Source organism: Molossus molossus, unplaced genomic scaffold, assembly GCF_014108415.1.
Source record: "Molossus molossus isolate mMolMol1 unplaced genomic scaffold, mMolMol1.p scaffold_m16_p_2, whole genome shotgun sequence".
Taxonomy (NCBI): domain Eukaryota; kingdom Metazoa; phylum Chordata; class Mammalia; order Chiroptera; family Molossidae; genus Molossus; species Molossus molossus.
In genome coordinates, this window is record NW_023425355.1 from 28091781 (window position 1) to 28112051 (window position 20271).

Sequence of the window (20271 nt, forward strand, 5' to 3'; positions counted from 1 at the left end):
AGATGTTATGGGTGCGTATTAGGGATTATAGCCACGAAGTCTCTACTGCCTAAAACTTACCTAAACTTAATTGTGAAGAATAAATGTTTTTGGAAGACTAATTATTGCATAATCATGTCTTCTGAATAACTGATTTTTTTTTTTTTCATTCAGTGAAGCTTAATTACCACAGCTTCAGACCTACACAAAATCGTTTTGATCCCTTTTACAATCCATCCATTTTGGCATTATGTGGTGAGGCTACTACATCAAAAGTTGTGATACAAAATAGACAAATAAAATTAGGCTTTCATTTACTGTATAATATTTGTGAAGGCAATTATTATATTAATATATAATTTTTAATAATAACTTAAAGAAAAATTATATTTTTGGTAGCTGAGATGGCGGAGTAATTGTGTCATTTGAATCATATGGATAATGTGAATTGAGTAATTAACTTTCCTTGTTATAGCTGCCTTGATGCTCAGAACCCATTTTGCAGTCCACCTCTAAAAACTGTGAACCTTATTGGCATATGTTGATATTTCTTTTATCTTAAATAAAAAGTCTCCCCCAAGTCCTTAATTATTTTATCTTGTGTGACAAATGCTGAAAACTGCTTCAAACCCTTTAAAAAGAGAATTAGATATAAATATTAGCTAATTTAAAAATACTACTCTTACAAAAGTGTCACAGGGAGCATCCCTATGGGTAGAGGAGTGCAGCATAGTCAGCTCACTTATAAATTCAATCACCTGACAAATGTTAAATTGAGAATCTCATGTGCAAGGCTTGATTTGAAGTATTTAGTAAAGGCTTAAAATATGGTAAAAGTTTCATGGAAGGAGGTAAAAATTAAGATACAGGCATACACATATGTAATTTCCCCTTTATTTTCCCCAACTACGGCTTCAGTCAGTTTCATCATTATAGTAAATATGCATTTGCATATATTCCTTCAACAGAAATTTATTGTTATATGTCAGAAACTTATCAAAGGTTAATAATAGCTAACATTCATTAAGTGCTTGTTAGGCACTCAGCTCTTTTCTATGTACTCTATATGTGTTATATCATTTAACCTTCACAATTGCTCTGTGAATTTGGTGTGACTATGAACCTGGGGTTGTTTTCTTAATGAGTAAACTGAGATTTTAAAAAGTTAATTAACTGACCTGTGTCACATATCTAGTAAATGGTAGAGCCAATACTTAATTTAAGCCCAGATCCATTTGACTCTATGTCTATGTCTACATTCCCAGACCTCCCCTACACAACTAGATGTGCAGTTATTACCCAGTCCCTGGAAACTTCTACTCTACTTTCTGTCTCTATGACTTTGCCTATTCTAGGTACCTCACATAAAATGGAATTATACAATATTTGTCCTTTTATATCTGGTTTCTTCACTTACAATAATGTTTTTGAGGTTCATCCATGTTGTAGCATTATCAGATTTTCATTCCTTTTAAAGGCTGAGTAACATTCCATTATATGCATATACCACATTTTGTTTATCCATTCATCTGTCAATGGACATTTGGGATGTTTCCACCTTTTGGCTATTATGAATAATACTATGAACATTTGTGTACAGGTATCTGAGTCCCTGCTTGCAATTATTTGAGGTATATACATAGAAGTGGAATTGCTGGATCATATGGTAAATCTATATTGAACTTTTTGAGGAACCACCAAACTATTTTCCATAGCGGCTACACTATTTTACATCCCAGTAACAATGCACAGGATTTCACTTTTGCTACATCCTCACCAACACATTACTTTCCATTAAAAAAATAATAATAACTATCCTAATGGGTATGTAGTGGTATCTCATTGTGTTTTTTAAGCACTCATATCCACCTTTATTATATGTATTTTTAAACAAACCCCTAAAACATTACAAAAGAGCAATCACATTCATTCCCTTAAATAATACTCTCGTCAAATTAGATTACACAGAATACTCATATAGCCATCATTTTCATTATGGTTTTGATTTGCATTTCCGTAATATCTAGTGATGTTGAGCATCTTTTCATGTAATAATTGACCATTTGAATATGTTCTTTGGAAAAATGTCCATTCAGGTCCTGTTTTACATTTGTCAATTATTAACTGAGCATAATGACTTGGGTCAATTTCTGGGTTCTCCGTTCTGTTCTGTTCTGTTCTTGTGCCAGTACCAGGCTATTTTGATTACAGTGGCTTTGTAGTATAACCTGATATTCAATATTGTGATCCCTCCTACTTTGTTCTTTTTCAAGATTGATGTGGCTATTCGGGGTCTTTTTTGGTTCCACATTAACTTTTGGAGTATCGCCCTGGCCAGTTTGGCTCAGCAGTTAGAGTGTCAGCCTGCGGACTACACTGTAGAGAAGCAACATTCCTAGAAAAATTATTCTAATGAGGGGGGCATCCTGGGAACAAATAACAAAATGTAATAAGGATAAAGTTGGTATCAATTTCTAGAAATTGGGACTGAATCTTTCAGTAAAATCTTGCCTTTTTGGCCTTCTCTTCTGGTAGAAGCAGAGCTTTCTTAAACACAGTAAAATAGAAATTAAATGCTTATTGGGTGCTCTTTTCTCTGGAAAACATGATGCATTTGCTCTTAATAAGCAATCATTTGTGCACATTTATTGATATTTTGATTAGTGGGTCATAACATATTAGAAGCTATCAACCTAAAAATACTATCAATCTTAATTCAGTAGAATAATGATAAAATCTAGTAAGTACTGTCCTGTTTTATAGCTGCTGGGATTTATTTAAATGGGAAAAATGTAGTGCTAAATTGGCATTCGGTTTAAGTTCAGACTTTATGCAGTACACGTGTATAAGAGCTTTTTATTCTTTACATGGGCTGGACTTAACTTTAAGAAGTGTAGTATATGTAAAAAATTGGACAGATATGCTGTTTTGTGTATGGTCACGTTTCCTCACTTAACCATGAACTTTGTGACCCCTTTGCAGTGGGAATTGGAGAAGCTGTCAACTTTGTGGCCTGTGCCTTTGCCTTAACAATTCCTGGGTGCACTGAGTATTTTAGTCAGGTAGGCAGAAGATGCTTTATTTGGTACTTCTGTTAGCATCATCATAGTTTTACTCTAGCTTTCTCATTTTATTTTAATTCTTATACCCCCAAATTAGTTCTGTTAGTATTTTACTTCTGCCAAGAAGAGTCTTTTATTTCATTTATCTTTTTCTTTATTTAGGAGAAAAATTAATTTTCAGAGTGTTTAAAATATACTATATATTTCTTTTTTTAATTTAATTTATTTATTTTTGTTACAGATGTTTCTCCTTTTTCCCCCACTGACATCCTCCTCTCCTTCTCCCTGCCCTGTCCCCAGCTTTGTTGTCCATGTCCATTATTCATGCACACATGCATATAAGTTCTGTGGTTTATCTCTCCCCCACCACCCCCTCTGCTGGGGATTGGCAGTCTGTACCCCACTTCCATGTCTCTGGGACTACCCCATTCCTCAGACTGTTATGTTCATTATATTCCACAAATAAGTGAGATCATGTCATATTTGTCTTTATTTCAATGAATATTTGTCCATGTATAAAATCCACCAATCATAACATTGCTTAAATTTTTACTTCTGAAGTAATTTTTCTTTAGTTTAATTTGTCTGTCTTATATGCCCTTTGCTGCTTCTTATCTTGTTCCTAGGAGATTCCCAGTGAAATAAATTAACAGCCATTTTTTTCAATTCGTATGGAAACACTATATATATATGGAAATTGTAATGAAGTTGGTCAATTTTACCCTTTTCCCAAGAATTGCCTAACCTAATTCTTGAGAAAGAATTCTAGGTTTATTTACCTTTTATCTGTTTCTCCATAGCTCAATTTTATCTTCTTATTATTTGGATGGACAATTCAATATGAATGGAAATGTGGGATTTATTCTAAGTATTCAGGGCTCTGTAGTAACGGTGATCTATACCCAACAGGGGGAATAGAGTTGTACCTTGTCGCATATGGCAGAGAAACAGAAAGATCCAGGTACCTATTAAGAAACTAGAACAGCCCTGGCTGGTTTGGCTCAGCAGTTAGAGCGTCAGCTCACAAACCAAAGAGACCTAAGTTCGGTTCCCGCTAAGGGCACGTACCTCAGTTGCAGTTTGTCCCCAGTGCCAGTTGGGTTGTATGGGTGGCAACAAGGCAATGTGTCTCTCTCACATAGATGTTTCTCTCTCTTTCTCCCCCTCTTCCTCCTGCTCTATCTGAAGATAAATGCAAAAATTATTAGTGACGTTGAGCATTTTTTCATGTGTCTCTTGGCCATTTGTATGTCCTGTTTGGAGAGGTGTCTATTTAGTTTCTCTGCCAATTTTTTAATTGGGTTCTTTGTCTTCCTTTTGTGGAGTTGTATGAGCACTCTATATATTTTGGAAATTAACCCTTTATGTGATGTATCATTGGCAATTATACTCTCCCATATAGTGGGTTCCCTTTCCATTTTGATGCTTGTTTCTTTTGCTGTGAAGAATCTTTTTAGTTTGATGTAGTCCCTTTAATGTTTTATATACAGTAGTTTCCTCCCTATTCTCAGTTTTGACTTATGTGTTTTTAGTTACCAGTGGTTAACCATGATCCAAAAATATTAAAAGGAAAATTCCAGAAATAATTTATAACATTTAAATTCTGTGCCATTCTGCCCTGGCCAGTTTGGCTCAGCAGTTAGAGTGTCGGCCTGTGGTCCAGAGAAACCCAGGTTCGGTTCCCGCTAGGGGCACAAAGCAATAAATAAATAAATAAATAAATAAATAAATAAATAAATAAATTCTGCGCCATTCTGAGTAGTATGATGAAATCTGGAACCATTGCACTCCAACCAGCCAAGAACATGAATCATCCCTTTGTCCAGCATTTCACACTATATGCTCCCTGTCAGTCACTTAATAGCCATCTTGGTTAGCAAATGGATTGTCTTGGTATCACAGTGCTTGTGTTCAAGTGACCCTTATTTTACTTAATAATGGCCATATTCACATGACTTTTATTACAGTACATTGTTATAACTGCTCTGTTTCATTATTAATTATTTTGTTAATCTTTTACTGTGTCTAATTTATAAATTAAACTTTATCATAAGTATATATGTATAATAAAAAACATAGTATATGTAGAGTCCAGTATTATCTAATTTCAGGCATCCACTGGGGTAGAACATATCCCCCCTTGGTTAAGAGGGGAATACTGTATAACATATCTAGATATATACCTACAAACAAATTAGAAAAATGAACTTGTCTAAGGAAGAATGGGAAAACCACATAAATAGGTGGTCAGCATAAGAAAAAAACTCGATCTTACTCTCATACACTACCAACAGGTATGTAAAAGGTTTCAACCTTTCTGGAAAACTGTTTGCCAACACATATTAAGAGCCTTGATATGCTCATACTTTTTGAATTAGTAAGTCCACTTCAAGGTAACTACCCTAAAGGGTCTACCTGAAGCACAGAGTTTTATAGGCAAAGATATTCTTCACTGGGTTATTTATAACAGAAAATAAGTGCAAATGATCTAGATGTGCAACATTTGGGGGATACTGTGGTTATCTTTATGATTTATATATACCATGAAGCCATTCAAATATATAGAAGAGGAGTGAAGGATAGGTTTTGGAGACAGTTCTAGATTCCCAGACCAAAAAAAAATGGCTAAGGGAATACATTAGCACCAAACCAGCACTACAAGAAATGAATAATAACTCACAATAACTCTAGGATGTTGGTTTTTACAGATGCAAAAATGGGAGAATAGAAGAGGATGGGCCACTTAGACAAGGCCACACAGCTAATAAGTGGTGAGTTGGGATTCAAACACAAAGTTCGACTTCAAAACCATATTCAGCCTGGCCGGTGTGGCTCAGTGGTTGAGCATCGACCCATGCACCAAGAGACAGCTGGTTCGATTTCCGGTCAGGGCACATGCCCAGGTTGTGGGCCCGATCCCCAGTGGGGGCTTTCGGGAGGTGGCCAATTGATGTTCTCTCTCATTCATGTTTCTCTCTCTCTCTCTCCTTCTCCCTTCCTCTCTCTCTAAAATCAGTAAAGAAAAAAAATTAAAAAGAAAAAAAAAAACATATTCATAACCACAACACTAAAATGTTAGCTGTTGTTTATGTTGTTGCTTAATGACCTGGGGAAATGTTGAATTAAAGAAGTAGAATACAAAATTACATGTGTAGTATTATTCTGATTTTCCTTTGAAATTATTGTACATATACATAAACATGCATGGACAAAAGACAGAAATAAAATATGACAATATTAAAATAATTATGTTTTGAGAAAAGTGTTTAGAACAATCCTGGCACATAGCAAATGTTAAGTATTATTATTATGATGATTTGTCTTGATCTTCTGAAGATTCACCAAAATGCTCTAAATGTGAAGTTAGTTGCATTTATTCTGTTCAGGACTCATACTTCCTGTATCTGAGAATTTGCATCTTTATTTGTTTATTTATTTATTTATTTTTCTTTATTGATTTTAGAGAGAAAGAAAGGGAGAGGGAGAGAGAGAGAAACATCAAGGAGAGAGAACATAGACTGGTCGCCTCCTGCATGCGGGCCCACAGCCTGGGCATGTGCCCTGACCAGGAATCAATCCAGCAACCTCTTGGTGCATGGGTTGATGATCAACCACTGAGCCACACCAGCCGGGCAGAATATGCATCTTCAATTCATCAGTTTTGAAATGCTCTCAGTCATTACTCCATTGATATTTTTTTCATTTCTCTATGTCTCTTTACCATATATATATATATATATATATATATATATATATATAACCTGAGGATATGTTTTTATTGATTTTTTTTTAGAGAGAGAGAGAAAGAGAAACATTGATGTGAGAAACATTGATTGGTTGCCTCCGGTACCCATCCCGACCAGGGATTGAACCCGTAACCTAGGTATGTGCCCTGACCAGGAATCAAACCTGTGACCTTTTGGTGTAAGGGATGGTGCTCCAACTGAGCCACATGGACCAGGGCTCTTTTTCATATTTTTTACTTCTTGATCTCTCTGTGCTGTATTCTGTATATTCCAGTTTACCACATTTTAGCTGTGCTCAATCTGTGGTTTAATATGTCTGTTGAATTTTTCCATTAATTTTTTTTTTAATTTCTATAAATTTTTTTCAAAACTACTTGATCTTTTTTTATTCTTTTTGTTGTTGCTGTTAAGCCTCACTTAAGGATATTTTTTTCCATTGATTTTCTTTTAAAGATAGTGGAAGGGAGGGAGGGAAGGGAAGAAAGAAACAACGATGAAAGACACATCAATTGGCACTCACCCCGACCGGGGCCAGATTGAACCTGCAACCCAGTTATGTGCCCTTGACTGGGAATCGAACCCAAGATCCTTTGGTGCCAGGCCAGTTCTCTAACCACTTAGCACACCAGCCAGGGCCACTTGGTCTTTTTTTTTTTTTTTGGTATGTGCCCCTAGCGGGAACCGAACCCAGGACTCTCTGGTCTGCAGGCCGACGCTCCAACCGCTGGGCCAAACTGGCCAGGGCCACTTGGTCTTTTTTAAAATGTTGTCTAGTTGCCCTGGATGGTTTGGCTCAGCAGTTGGAGCATCAGCCTATAGACCAGAGAGTCCTGGGTTTGGTTCCCGCTAGGGGCACGTACCAAAAATAAATAAATAAATAAATGTTGTCTTGTTCTTTTCTTGTGTTTTCAATTATGTCTTTGATCAATTTAATTATTTTATAGTGTGTATTAGATGATTCTACTACCTGAAGATTTGAAGTCTAATCCTGCTGTTGTATCTTCAGACACTGGTTTATGGTGGGGCATTTCTTTGTGTGTTCCTTAATTTTTTACTGTAAATCTGTTCATTGTGCTTTAGCTGCAGGATCTTCCAGAGGATTTGTCCCTCAAAAGCTGTTTCACGTTGCTTCTATCAGATAGTCCAACAGGTATTAACAACAGCTAGGAACTACTTCATGCTATTTTTTTTTTTTTTTTTTACCTGAAGGATTCCTGGACCTTACAGAAGGTATACGTTTTGAAACCCAAACACGTGTCAAAGCAGGCTTGAGTTTACAAATCCTCATAGGGAGATCCTTTTTCTGCCTTCCCAGGTCCCAGGCTGTCCCCCGATGCTAGCAAAATTTTGTCTCGATTTTTTAGTTCACACTTACCGATGGTGTAGTTCTTTGAGAGTCCCAACTTTTTACAGGTGTCTCAGTTCCAAAACCCCTGCCTTACTTAGGCCCAAAGGCTGTCTCCTGCCTCTACATGGCCATCAAAACCTAAGCACCTGCCCTGACCAGTTTGGCTCAGCAGTTAGAGCATCGGCCCTTGAACCAAAGAATTGCGGGTTCAATTCCTGGTCAAGGGCCCATAGCTCAGTTGTGGGTTTGATCCCTGGCCACGTGCAGGAGGCAACCAATTGCTGTGTATCTCTCACATTGATGTTTCTCTCTCTCTCTCTCTCTCCCTCCTGCCCTCTATTTTGAAAAAAATCAATGGAAAAATATCCTTGGGTGAGGATTTAAAAAAAAACAAACTTAAGCACCTTACTTAGTAGATAACCAAGCCACCTGGACCCCACCATCAAAGTGGCTGAAACTTCTAACTCCCACTAAATGCTCTGGTTTTCTCTTTTTCATTTTGTGTTTGGACCCCTAGAAATTTCCTTTGCTCTCTTGTAAGCTCGGCTGTACATTTATTTTTTTTTAATATGTTTTTATTGATTTTTTTAGAGAGAGAGAATGGGAGAAAGAAATAGAACATCAATGTGAGAGAGAAACATCGATTGGCTGCCTCCTGCACACCCCCTATTAGGGATCGCGCCTACAACTCTGGCATGTGCCCTGACTGGGAATCGAATCTGGACCTCTCAGTCCATGGGACAACGCTCAACCCACTGAGCCACACTGGCCAGGCTTGGCTATACATTTAAAAGGATGTTATATTTTATTTCAAATTTCTAAGTGTTTCGCAATGTGGGAAGACTTTTAACTTATTTTGGCCACCAGATTACTGGAAATAAACATCAAAGATTATTTTTAAAGGAAGATAATCTTAGGATGGCAGGCAGCATTGTCTTAGATGTTAATTCTTTATTTAAAAGGCCTCTCACCCTAGCCAGTTTGGTTCAGCAGTTAGAGCGTCGGCCTGCGGTCCAGAGAGAACCTGGTTCCAATTAAGGGCACGTACCTTGATTGTGGTTTGTCCCCAGCCCTGGTTGGCAGGGCCATGCGGGTGGCAGCCACTGGATGTGTCCCTTTCACATCGATGTTTCTCTCTCTCTCTCTCTCCCACTGTATCTGAACAAAACATGAAAAAATGTTCTCTGGTGAGGATAAAAAGAAAAAGAATAAAAGGCCTCGCTACTGGCTGGTGTGGCTCACTGGTTGAGCGTCGACCCATGCACCAAGAGGTCACCGGTTCGATTCCTGGTCAGGACACATGCCCAGGTTGTGGGCCTGATCCCCAGTGAGGGGCATGCAGGAGGCAGCAAATTGATGTTCTCTTTCATCGATGTTTCTCTCTCTCTCTCCCTCTCCCTTCCTCTCTCTCTAAAATCAATAAAGAAAAAAAAATGTTGCCCTGACCGGTTTAGCTCAGCTGTTAGAGCATCGGCCTGCGGTCCAGAGAGACCCAGGTTCAGTTCCTGCTAAGGGCACGTACCTTAGTTGCAGTTTGTCCCTGGCCCTGGTTGGGTCGTGGAGGTGGCAGCCACTCGATGTGTACCTTTCTCATCGATGTTTCTCTCTCTTCCTCACTCTCCCTCCCACTCTATCTGAACAAAAAACAAACAAAAGTCCTCGGGGGAGGATAAAAAAAAAGAAGAAAAAAAAATGCTAATAAATAAATAAAAGGCCATCTCCACACTGGCTAGTGTGGCTCAGTTGGTTGAGTGTCGTGTTATGCACCAAGAGGTCACGGTTCGATTCCCAGTCAGGGGCATGTGGGAGGCAGCAGACTGATATTTCTCTTTTTCTTTTTTCTTTCCTCTTTCTCTCTAAAAAGAAATATCAATTTAAAAATAATTTTTAAAAAGGCTATCTCCCTTTCTTTTGTAGAAAAATGTAAATAGATTTTTTTCTGCCCTATTTTGTCATCTTTACATATTTTTGCTTGCCTAAAAAACAAAATTGTCAACTTACCAGCTACCTGAGGTCTACTGCCTCTTTTACTATTTTTTATCTTAATCCTGGCACATTTGGCAGAATACCAGATTTTATGCCAGTTTCTTGGAAAGGACTTTTTTTGAAAAGGACTCTAGTGAGTGTGAGAAGGATGTACCTCACATATGCACATGTATAATGTATTATGGATGGGTCTTTTTTGTGTGTGTGTGTGATACATGCCCCTAGCAGGAACCGAACCCCGGACTCTGGTTTGCAGGCCGACATTCAACTGCTGAGCCAAACTGGCCAGGGAGGTGGATGGGTCATTTTAAATGAGAAAATTGATCAGATTAATGATTCTCAACATTTTTTGGTGAGCTCTTCTACAAAAATAAAAGGTGCTTGGCATGACTCTTAGAACGGAGAGAGTAATTTACTTCCTTTTACACATTTCAGGAAAAAAATGTGTAATATTATCTGGATACAGAACATGTTGTAAATAGGGGAATCTTCGATGGTTGGTCATCCTCAGATTTTCCCTTATTCCTCTTACTCATCAAAACCCAGCCCATTGCCCTGGCCGGTTTGGCTCAGCGGTTGGAGCGTCGGCCTGCGGACCAGAGAGTTCTGGGTTCAGTTCCTGCTAGGCCCTAGCAGCTAGGGTCTTGTACCAAAAAAAAAGCAACAAAACAAAACAAAACAAGCAAACAAAAAAAAACCTAGCCCATCTACTTTGGAATTACATTTCTACCTTAAAAATCTATCAGGTATCTACCTCCGTTCTTCTCATTTTTCAGTCCTCAGCCCTGATGTGATTGTAATCTTCCTAAAGTGTGTAAAATACTTGAGAGGTACCCTACCACCTTCAAAATAAAATTCAAAGTCCTTAGCATGACATAACTAAAAAGTCCGGGTCTATCTTGTGATCCTTGTGATTCTCATCTCAAGACTCTCTAGTATTTACTGCATTTAAATTCTACCAGATTACTAGCACTTCCCCGAAATTATACATATTCTAATTAGGCCTAGGAAAATAGTTAATGAAAATATTATTGGTTTTAATGAAACTATTAGTGATTAGTTTGTTACCATTAAAATCCAGGAAAGGAAAATTTAATAAATTCTGCTTTTGGTGTAAATATTTAAATTTAATTCTATGAGTTTTAATCTATCTACTTTTCAATGTTCAACTGTTTTAATGTTTTGGGAAAAAATTAACCATTCAAGAACACATAAAACACATGTATAAGGGGCATACATTTTTTTTTTTTTTTTTGCCTCAGGCTCCAGTATGGTTTGGTCTTTAGAATTTTGATATTTTGTTCATCATGGATTTCTGAATTAATTTTTACTTTTAACTTATGTTAAAATGTTATTTATCTGGCCCAGCCAGTGTAGCAAAGTGGTTGAGCAACAACCCATGCACCAAGAGGTCCTGGTTCAATTCCCACTTAGGGCACATGCCCAGATTGTGGCCTAGATCCCCAGAAGGGGCTATACAGGAGGCAGCCAATTGACAACGTTTCTCTCTCATCGATGTTTCTATCTCTCTTCCTCTCCCTTCCTCTCTCTCTCAAGATCAATTAAAGAAATATTTAAAAAAGAGAATAAACATAATTTTAAAAAATAATAAAATGTTATTTATCTGGATTATTGAGTTTTTGGCATCCTCTTAAATTTTGCACATGAGGTGAGTGCCTTATTCACCCCACCATTATCCCAGCCCTGCTTGAGTGGGCATCTGCAAGTATTATAGTTAAAATATAGGGATTTTATTCCTGGAAGTGGTTTCCATCACACCTTTCCACTTTTTAGTACAGAGTTCTGAAGTAGGGAGATATTTTGTTTTTAAAATAATATTTATTTTTTTGAATAGCTAATACATTCACATGATTCAAAAATCAAAAGGCATAGAGAATACATAGTAAAAAAAAAAAAAGCCCCTCTCTCCCTCATTCTCCTCCCCTTTGACCATCCAATTCCTCTTTCCAGAGGCAACCAATGCTAACAATATCCTTCAAGAGATAATGTATGCTTACCAAAGCAAATGTATACATATATTTAATCTCCCCATATATGTCTTAAATCTTACTGTTTTGTTTTGTTTTGTTTTTTTTATCCTCACTCGAGGACATTTTTCCATTTTTTGCACAGATAGAGTGGGAGGGAGAGAGAGGAAGAGAGAGAGAGAGGGAAACATCGATGTGAAAGGGACACATCGAGTGGCTGCCACCCACACGACCAACCAGGACCGGGGACAGACTGCAACCGAGGTACATGCCCTTAGCGGGAACCAAACCCGGGTCTCTCCGGACCGCAGGTGGATGCTCCAACCGCTGAGCCAAACCGGCCAGGGCTTAAATCTTACTGTTTTAATTTAACAATAGGTATTGGAGCTCATTCCATATCAGTATATAAAGAGGTTCCTCATTCTTTTCTACAGCTGCGTGGTATCTCATTGTAAGACTATTATGTAACCAGTATCTACATGTGAGTATATCTGTAGGAAGAATTCCTAGAAGTCAGATTACTGGAATAGAAGCTTTGTACATCTATATTTTAGTAAATATTGCTAAACTGCTGTTCATGGAGGTGGTACCAATTCACACTCTCATCAGTAATGTAATAGTGCCTCTTTCTTTACACCCACACACAATGGCGCTGATGTGCTTGAAATCTTATTGTATCATATTTTTGCTTTGTCAGTCTAATACATGAGATGATATCTCAGTGTAGGTTTCTTTTCTTTTTATTGATTTTAGAGAGAGAGGAAGGAGGAGAGAGTGAGAGGGGAAAGAGAGAGTAATTATTCTACTTATTTATGCATTCATTGTTGATTCCTGTATGTTCCCTGCCTGGGGATCTAACCTGCAAACTTGGTACATCTGGACAATGCTCCAATTAACTGATCTACTCAGCCAGGGCAGGTTTGTTTGTTTTTTTAAATCCTCAGCTGAACATATGTTTTTATTGATTTTTTTTATAGAGAGAGGAAGGGGAAAAGGGAGAGAAAGAAAGAGAAATGTCAATATGAGGAACATCCATCAGTTGCCTCCCATAAGCACCTCAATGGGGAATCAAATCCACAACCTTTTGGTGTGTGGGATGATGTTCCAACCAACTGAGCCACCCAGCCAGGGCTCAGTGTAGGTTTTTAAAAAAATATCTATGAAATATAAACATGTTTAGCAGCCAAAGCCAATTGTATTTCTATTCCTTTGAACTGCCTTCTCTATATCCTTTGTGTATTTTTCTATTGAATGATTGGTCTTTTATTGTTGGTTTGTGGGGGCCCTTTATATAATGAGGAAATTAGTCCTTTGTAGAAAAGTTTCAAATATGTGTTCTCATTTGTTGTTTTTCTTTTAACTTCGCTTATGGAAGTTTTTACTGTTTAAAAATTTTTTATGTACACAAAATTAACAACCTTTTATTTTGTGGCTTCTGAGTTTTGTGTGAAGTAGGAAGCTTAATGAAAGCCCACTCCAGGATAAAGACCGGACTTCCGGTCAAGATGGCGGCGTAGGTAAACGCAGTATCGCGTCCTCCCACAACCACATCAAAGTTACAACTAAACTACAGAACAACCATCATTCAAAACCGCCTGAAATCAAGCTGAATGGAAGTCCTACAACTATAGAATGAAAGAAGCAGCCACATCCAGACTGGTAGGAGGGGTGGCAGCGGCGGCGATGGCGCGACGGGCTGGTCCCACACAAACGTGTGGCGGATAGAAATCAGGAGGACACCTCGGCTGGGAAGGTCCTTCCTGAGGACTGAGGGGTCCCTATCCCACACCAGGTGCCCCACTCAGGGTTCCAGTGCCAGGAAGAGAATCCCCATAACTTCTGGTTGGAAAAACCAGCAGGAACTGAGGCTCGGGGAAGCTGAGGCGGCTGGAGCCCCAGGCAGCTCCTTAAAGGGCCCGCGCACGGACTTTTCAGACTCTCTCCCTCTAAGCTTGGAGGGGAGGCAGCTCCAGGGGTGCCAGAGACATACAGGGAAGAACTGAGCTGTTTGGCACTGGAACGAGGGCTGGAGAGGGGCTTTCTCTGGGACAAACGTGCTGTCAAAGGCCTTTGTTCCTTTGGTGAGCCCTTCCCTGGGGCGGCAGACAGCCGCCATATGTAGGACTCCAGCAACCTGGCTCACACTGGTAGCCCCGCCCTGGTGACTCCCTGAGGCCCTGCCCTGCCCCACCCAACTTTCAGGCCCGCCCAAGCTGTTGCCGCTTGCTTAACTATAGGATTGGCCTGTCTTGGATCCTGCTTCAGGTTTTCCTAAATTCTTTCAAACAAGCAGCGTCTGGTCTTAGCTAGCCCCATACCTCTCATTAAGTAATACACAGAAACAAACACAGGGAGGCAGCCAAAATGAGGAGACACAGAAACAGGTCCCAAATGAAAGAACAGAAAAAAAAAAAACCCAAGAAAAGAACTAAGCGAAATGGAGATAAGCAACCTAACAGATGCTGAGTTCAAAATACTGCTTATAAGGATGCTCAATGAACTTAGTGAGGGCCTCAAGAGCATAAAAAAGGACCAGTCAGAAATTATGGATGCACAGTCAGAATTGAAGGAGGCATTAACTGAAATAAAGAATAATTTACACAGATTCAATAGTAGAGTACGTAAATCCAAGGAGCAAACCATCGATTTGGAATATAAGGAAGCAAAAAATCCCCAATCAGAACAGCAAAAAGAAAAAAGAATCCAACAAAATGAGGATAGTGTAAGGAGCCTCTGGGACAACTTCAAGCGTGCCAACATTTGCATCTTGGGGGTGCCAGAAGGAGAAGAGCGAGAACAAGAAATCGAAAACCTGTTTGAAACAATAATGGCAGAAAACTTTCCTAACTTGGTGAAGGAAACAGACATACAAGTCCAGGAAGCACAGAGAGTCCCAAACAAGATGAACCCCAACAGGCCCACACCAAGACACATCATCATCAAAATGCAAAAGGTTCAAGACAAAGAGAGAATCTTAAAAGCAGCAAGAGAAAGGCAGGTGGATACCTACAAGGGAGTTCCCATAAAGCTGTCAGCTGATTTCTCAAAAGAAACTCTGCAGGCCAGAAGGGAGTGGCAAGAAATATTCAGAGTGATGAAAAGCAAGAACCTACAACCAATATTACTCTATCCTGCAAAGCTGTCATTTAGAATCGGTGGCCATAGAAAGACTTTCCCAGACAAGAAAAAGTTAAAGGAGTTCATCACCACCAAACCATTATTATGTGAAATGATGAAGGGTCTTTTTGAAGAAAAAGATAAAATGTATGAACAAACAAAATGGCAATGAATACATATGTATCAACAATGGAATCTACAAACAAAATGAACAGGCAGAACAGGAACATTCTCATAGATACAGAGAACATTTTGTTGGTTGCCAGATGGGAGGGGGGTTGGGGGAATGGGTGAAAAAGGTGAAGGGATTAAGAAGTACAAATTCATTGCTAGACTGACAAACCTCAAAGGGAAAGGGGTTGGGGGGGTGGGAAGAAATAAACTAAAGAACTTATATGCACAACCAATGGACACAGACAATACTGTGGGAAAAGGCGGGAGGGGGGCAGGAGGGGGAGGAGGGGGTCAATGGGGGAAAAATGTGGAACATCTGTAATACATTTTACATTGAACAATAAAGATTTAAAAAAAAAAAAAGGATAAAGACCAAGGGCCACTGCCAGTGTGGCTCAGTTGGGTGGGTGTCATTTTGTGCACTGAAGGGCTACTGGTTCGATTCTAGGTCAGGTTGCGGGCTTGATCCTCGGTGTGGGGCGTGCAGTGGGCAGCTGATCAATGCTTCACTCTCATATCAATGTTTCTCTCTCTTCCTCTCCCTTCTGTTCTCTCTAAAAATCAGTAAAACATATTTTTAAAAAAGAATAAAGAACAAGGGGGATCTTGGTATCACCGTAGCAGTAAGGAAGGGAATGTGAATCAGAGTTGACTGTAGAAATTTGTAAAATTCAGTAACTTGTTACAATTTCCCCATATTTCTTTGTCCCATGTCTATCTTCACATAACCATTCAAACCAAAACCCTTTACACCCTAAAGGACTATGTTCTTGTTTCAAATAGGAAGAATGGGGTGAGTTAGGAATAATATTTAATCTGATGGGAAGAACCCCAAATGCTGACAGCTTTAAGAAAAGAAAGCGTCCCTGGGACCTGTCTGAGGGAAAGAAGAAGAAAGTGCTTGAAAAATGAGGATCAGCAATTTTGACCTGGTGATGTATCCAGCCATACAATGATGATGAAGGATAGCTGTTTAGAAAGAGAGCTAGGAAGTGCTGATGTTTCCTTTGGAGTGGCAGGATACATCTAGCAATATTGTGACATTAGACTTTTAATTTGAACAACACAGGTTTAATACACAGGTAAGTCATGTTACATAGTAAATGGTTTAAGCCTTAAGGAAGTAACTATAGGTCTGAAGTACAGTTTAACAAATACTGTTGGGTCTCTGACTTCCCAGTTTCCTTTTTCCTTTTTGTATTTCCACTCCTTCCTCCATTCCTTATTAAAGTACAGTGTTAAAACTCAAAAGACATTTTATCTTTTGTTTCCCTCTTGGCTTGTTTCTAAATTTTCCCATTAAAAGTTTATAGAACATTGTATTTGTGAGTAATTTTTTAAGTATTTCTGACTTAGGGGTATGCTTATGTTCCTGAAATTAGGCTACAATAAACAATTCCAGGGGTTAACCAGACACTGATGCTGTAGAACTGGGGAGAGCCATTTGTGTAATTTCCTCTCTGCAGCCCACTCAACATGATCAGTTCTGCTATCTTCCTCTCTTTCAGTCACTTTTGCTGCCCTTTGGATCCCACAGTATTCTGCTATTGGCACATTTCTCTATACCCTATCTGCTTTCCTGTCATCTGTTTTACTCCCTTTCCACTTTAGTCCAGATTTCTCTCACAGCTCCCCCATATTCCTAATGTCCTCCTGTCCATTCCCACTTCCACCACCTGAACTGAGTCCTCCATACTCTCCTGCTTGAATTAGTGAAATATTCTTATCATTCCTCTGCTTTAATCCAGCTGCTAAAGTGATCTTTAAATGTATATTTGAGGGTAAGGAGAGGACTTTTATTTAAGCAATTCTATATTGCTACCAAGTTTTAAAACATGTGTGTAGTACTTTTGTTATTTAAGAAAGGAAAATATCATTATATCACTCCACTGTTTAAAATCCTGCTATAGCTTCCACTGATTGCCAGATAAAACTCAAAATTCTTAATATTATGTGCTCCATTAACTGTGCCACCTCATCAATTAATCAACTTCATTAAGTGACTTCTTGCTTTTCTCTTGTTCTCCCAGATGACTCTGCCAGGGTTATCAAAGATGCTCAGTTCTGAATAATAATAATAATAATAATAATAATAATAATAATAATAAATAATAGCACCAATGAAAGAATCTATAGTCTGCCAAGCATTTTCAATGTGATCTCATTTTTCAACCCTGTAAGGTAGGCATTACATCTGTTTCTAGAGTCACTGAGGATCAAAGAGGTTGTGACTTCCCTAAGGTCACATAGTTGTTGGCAGTCAGGATTTGAAGCCAGTTCTGTCTAGCGATAAAACTTATGTTCTTTCCACTATACCATCCTATCTCTGGAATGAAATGTTCTGGGTATGCTAACCCTACCTTTAAAGAAAAATTACTTCCTATCTTTACACATTAGGAGGCAATTTAGTATAGTAGTTAAGACCATGAGCTCTGGAATCAAACTGCCGATGTTCAAATTCCATCCCTACAACTTATTAGCTGTGTAACCTTGAATACATTTATTTCTCTGAGCCTCAGCTTCTCCATCTATAAAATGGGTATAGTAATAATAGTTCCTCTCTCATAGAGTTGTTGTATTTTTAAGATGACCCATGTAAAATATTTAGTATGGCAAATAGTATGCATATCCTCAATAAAGCATAGCTATTATTATTATTATTATATTGCTGATACTTCTCAAAATTCTGTTTACCCTTTTGTTCATGTAGAGCTCCTGATCAGTACATCTGAATCCTGGTTTGCTATATCCTAAATGTCCCTTTTGTGCATTTCTGTGTAGCCAAAAGTACCATAATTATATTGTATTGATTTTGCTTCTTGAGAGTGATTTTTGCAGATATAGCTTTAGATACACAAATTTTATTAGTTCATACATTAAATGGCTAATTGCTCAAATGCTGGCCACTTGTTAAGGTGTTACTTAATGTCAAATTGCTTTAGCATTTCTTATATAAGTACTAAAAATAGTAATTCATTCTTTTCTTCTATCACAGGACTCATCTTTTTCTGCCCTATGTGTAACGATCAGTTCCACTTGCTTATCTTCACAGTGGGACCTTACAACAGCCGGAATAACCTCCTGGTGTATATTATCTGCTCTTCAGTTGGCTCACTTTCTGTATGAGGTATCTAGTTTGAGCATTGCCTTGAAGCAGCTGTTTTGGGGAAGCCAATCACAAAACCAGCGCTGGGTGGGATTCTCTTGATTTGTCCCGTGACTTGTGTAAACATTCAAATGAACTATCTAAACAAGTTCTTGGGTATTTTCAGTACCTACGAAGCCATTCCCATGTAGTATTTCCTTTTCCCTATTGCTGTCATCCCCTGTACTGCCATTCTTCTCAAAGGTAGCATAGGCCCTGAACAACTTTAGTGGTACCACCTGTGGTTTTCTTGCCATAGTTCTTGGCCTTTCTTCCTCCATGCCTTTTTAGATATCCCTTTTGGTCTGTACTTGTTGTGTTCTGACTGGAGATCAATAAATCTAAACAATATCTTTACTCTTCTGTGGAATGAAAACGAAGGTTACCACTCTTTTGAGTTAGACAATGCCAATAAGACTGAATAAGAGTATGAAGAGTCTTAAGAGAACTATTGGTTGGTCTTTGGAATAAAATTTCTCCCTAGATCGATTTTTTTTAAATTAAGGCATTGATACGAGAAAAAAAAAAAAAAAGATTTTTAAAAAGGGACAATCAACTGTCTTCCATGTAAAGGCTATTTTCCAGGGGGGTTATTGACATTGCCGTTTATAATCCAAACTCCTTATGGAGATTTATTTGTTCCCATAAATAAATACAAAGGTCTTGCTTTGTATCTGTCTAGATTCCTATTGTTCATTCATGGACTCATGGACAGGGGTGTTAGGGATAGTCTGGTTCCAGTTTTCATAGTATGCCTGGTAAAACCCTAGTGGCCCTAAGTCAGTGCCTTAGGGGTAAGGGCATGGGGGGTGGAGGGGAGAGGCCACAACAGTGGGCATACCTCCAGATACCCCTGCCACCAAAGCAGCTTTGCTTGATTTTCTATTTTCTATATTAATTAGGCCGGCCTGCCTTCCTCCCTCCCTTCCTTCCTCCCTCCCTCCCTCCCTTCCTTCCTCCCTCCCTCCCTACCTCCCTTCCTTTTTCCTTTGGTACGTGCCCCTAGTGGGAACTGAACCCGGGACTCTCTGGTCCACAGGCCGATGCTCCAACCGCTGAACCAAACCGGCCAGCGCTATATTAATTAGGCTTTCAAGACAGATTTCGTTTCAGGAAAGAGTCTGCTAATCCAATCCTTTTGTTTTACAGTCAAACAAAGTGTTTGTTTGACTTGAGTGTTCTACCCTGAATATTTGAAATGAGAACTTTGAATATCATTAGAGCTGAAAGTACCACATTTTATCAAGGTTCTGAAAATAAATTTCTGAGATTAACAAAACAAATAAAAGCTCAAACTGTTCCTCTGGCACTCAACCCCCTTGAGGATTGTTACAAACTTTCTGACTCTTCTTTCCCATTATTTTGTGCCTAGTAATGTCAAACACATCCGTTGGTGCCCAAGCATATTGTATGCATCTGACAGAGACCCTCCTTCTCATTATATTAGCTGAGTAAGCAATACAGTAAAACAAAGACATTTAAGTTTGTTTCTAAGTGTAATGAGAATTAATACTAGATGAATAAGAAACAATGCTATAGTAATAAAATAAATAATATATAATATAATAAAAGAATAAGGAAGAAGGAAAAGACCAAAGGACCTTTCCTTTATGACCTGAGGTTTTACATGAACACACTAAGTTTTGCAGGAAAAAAATCAATAGGGGTATATTGACACAAGGTATATGCTTGATTTTTCCTGGATCTCAAAATGGCATTATTCTTA